Here is a 3213-nt window from a genome sequence, read left to right on the forward strand (position 1 = left end):
CTATCTAAAGACAACTTGCACTTATTACTTAATAAGTATCTGCTAGAAAGATTAAAATATGTTGCTCCTTTTCTTTCTCCCAACTTTATTTTTGTATGTGGAGAGTGTTTTCCTAAGAAATAGTGGCCCTACTCAGAATATATAGTGGTCATTGTTTTCTTATTTGTTGAAGTCCTATCCTTACTCTACTCCCAAGGAATAAAAAAATCTAGTTGGCCCCGAAAGTAGGAAATGTGGTCAGAACATGAGACTCAGAGTCACCAGTCTGATTTCAAGGCTGACTGTTTCTTTACATGCACAGTGTGACCTGGGGTCAGACCTCAGTTCCTTCCGTCTCCAAGTCTCCATTTGTGAGCAGGAAAGATTTCACATCATTTATGTTTCTCAGGGATTTAAAAGAAGGTTCACATAAATCCACACCTTATATAGAAATGTGAATTCCTACTCTTTTATTACAAATATTTATTGGAGAAGGAAAATAGGGAAGGGACGGGTCAGAAAAGCTCACACTGGTGACCCAGAGTTTCCCCATATAATATGTATCTTTCTTCATTTGTTGGAAAATCTTGATAGAGGAAAATATTATGAAGATAAACCACAGCAGATTAGAGAGTTCTGACCATTTCCATTAAGAAGGAGTGAACTAGTAAAATCATTAATATAAAAATTTCAGCGTAAGATGGAAGAAGAAGCTAATGTTTCATTTTTCTTTGTTGTTGTGTTGGCTGTTTGTTTTTTTTTAATTCTGAGCATCAGAATCAGAGTGATATTTATAGGTGAAAAACTACTCTGACCTCCTGAAAACAGATCTCTGTTTCTATTCCATATTCCATATTTCTTTCATTGTCATTAGGGTCACAAATGTGTTGTGAAAAAGAGAGGAAACAGTAGAGGGCCCTCTATGATAGGAACAGTGGCAACTTAAGAGAGAGTAAATGTTTAAATATAATAACCAAGAGAAGACTGATGGCTGGACTTCCCTTACCAGATGCCACTGTGCCATTGCTGATAGTCTGAAGGGACATCCTTGGAACTCCAAGTGCCCTTTGTCAAAGACTTCCTTTGATTGCCAGATCAGGGTGGTTCTTTCACATCCAAGTGCTCTAACAAAAGGGAATTTGTGGGATAAATACTAATATATCTATTCAATGGAATATTATTCAGACACTAAGCCTGATACGAAAATATTTTATGCATGGGAAAATCTTCACAAAACAGTATTAAGTAGAAAGTTTTATATGAAATGGCATATACAAAATGATTTCCATTACTGATAGGTTTACACACACACACACGCTCAGAAAACATCATCAAAGAATAAATACTGATGTTAACAGTGACTATCTGAATGATGAGATTGTTGTTCTTCTTTATATTTCTCCTTTTTTTTTTTTTGGTATGAGCATCATACTTTTATCTAGAATTAAAATCAGGAATATGAAGGTGCTTCTGTTTAAAATGGTATAGTTTTTTGTTGTTGTTGCTGTTCATTTGTTTGTTTTAATAGGCAGCGGGTCCTGTGAATAGTGATACAACAGCCTGCAATCAGGTATGTGAAAAGTTCTGCATTAAAGAGGAAGTTGGTTCACTGGGGCTGTGCCCTTGAACGGGTGATTGGAATCCTGGCCCCTTCCTGTCTCTCTCTCCTTTTCCCAGCTGTCCTGAGGTAAGCTGGCCTCCATAACCATGCACTCCTGCCATGATGATGTACTGAGTCGCTGCAGGCTGAAAACAACAGTTCTGTGCACTGAACTTCAGAAACTGTTAAAATAAACCCATCTCATGGATTTTGTCTAGTAACGGGAAGCCTGATAACACAGTTACGGAGCACCTCCACTAGGCAAGATGCCAGGTGCTGTGTGGTACACAAACATGAGGGAGATAAAAAAAAAATCTCTGCCTTTGAGAAGTGTGTTAGTCAGCTTTGCATCACTGTGACCAAAATACCTCACAAGACCAATTTAGAAGAGGGAAAATTTATTCGGGCTCATGGTTTTAAAGATTTAGTCCATGGTGGGCCAACTCCATTGCTCTGGGCTGGAGGTGAAACAGAACATCACAGCAGAGGAAAACTGCTTGGGACATGGCAACTAGGAAGCAGCGGAGATGAGGGACCACAGGGAAGATGCACCCTTCCAGGGCAGGCCCCAGTGACCACCTCCTGCAGCCAAGCCCCATCTGCCTGCCATCACCACACAGTCAACCCATTTAAAGTAGGATGGACTGATTAGATCACAGCTCCCGTGACCCAATCATTTCTCCTCCGACTATTCCAGCATTAGCACAGGGGTTTTGGGGGACACTTTATATCCAAACTATAACAGGAAGCATGCAGTCCAGAAGTAGAAAACTGTTGTGCCAGAAAAAAAAATGCCACATGCATCATGAAGTATGAGATCTCTTCTGGATTTGGTCAGTTTGTTCTTGACCAATTCCAACACAGCTCCCAGGTGGGCACTAAGGGGAAGGAGGTGGAAGCACCGACTAGTAGATGTCGCTTGGTTACCTTTTCCAAGCAGAGCAGGCTGGAGTCGAATGGGGCAGAGGGGATATGCCCTGGTGATCTGGGGAAGTAACTTGACAGTAAAGGTCCTTGAAATGATATACTGAGAGGCAAAGGGAGGAACCCCGAAGAAGGGAGGGACCTTCCCGGTGCAGAAGAATCAAAGGGAGGTTGAGAACAAGGAATGAGCACAAGGGGGACATGGATTTGGGCGTGGGGTTAAGTCTGTATTGAAGAAACGAAGGAAATGGTTGAGGTTGCAGGAAAGAGGCAAGAGCCCTGGGAGCCTCCCAGGAAAGTCCTACCAGGCAACACGCTGCCAAGTTCTGCATTGTACCAGGGCAGCTGCAGGCTTCTTCCCCAGGAACCCTGGCAGAGGAGACCCACAGTGAGTTTGAAGGGACCTGGCTATGTAAAAGGAAGCTGGTTTCACAGGGTTAGCTTCCATGTCTTCTTTGGCTTTAAACCTTCCCAGATCTGTTCTCTCCAAATATAGAGGCTCTCTCCTCAAGAGGACTGGGGTGAAGGGATGCTGGGTCAGGGTTGGGGGTTGCTGAATTTTCCTGTCTTGGCTCGACTTATATTTTCCTGAGTTTGCTACTGGTACCTATTTCGTGGATTTCCAACTTACGTTGATTTTGGTGTTTTGGTTTTTTTTAAGTTTTTCCTTCCTTCCTTCCTTCCTTCCTTCCTTCCTTCCTTCCTTCCTT

This window comes from Marmota marmota, unplaced genomic scaffold (genome assembly GCF_001458135.2).
Source record: "Marmota marmota marmota unplaced genomic scaffold, marMar, whole genome shotgun sequence".
Taxonomy (NCBI): domain Eukaryota; kingdom Metazoa; phylum Chordata; class Mammalia; order Rodentia; family Sciuridae; genus Marmota; species Marmota marmota.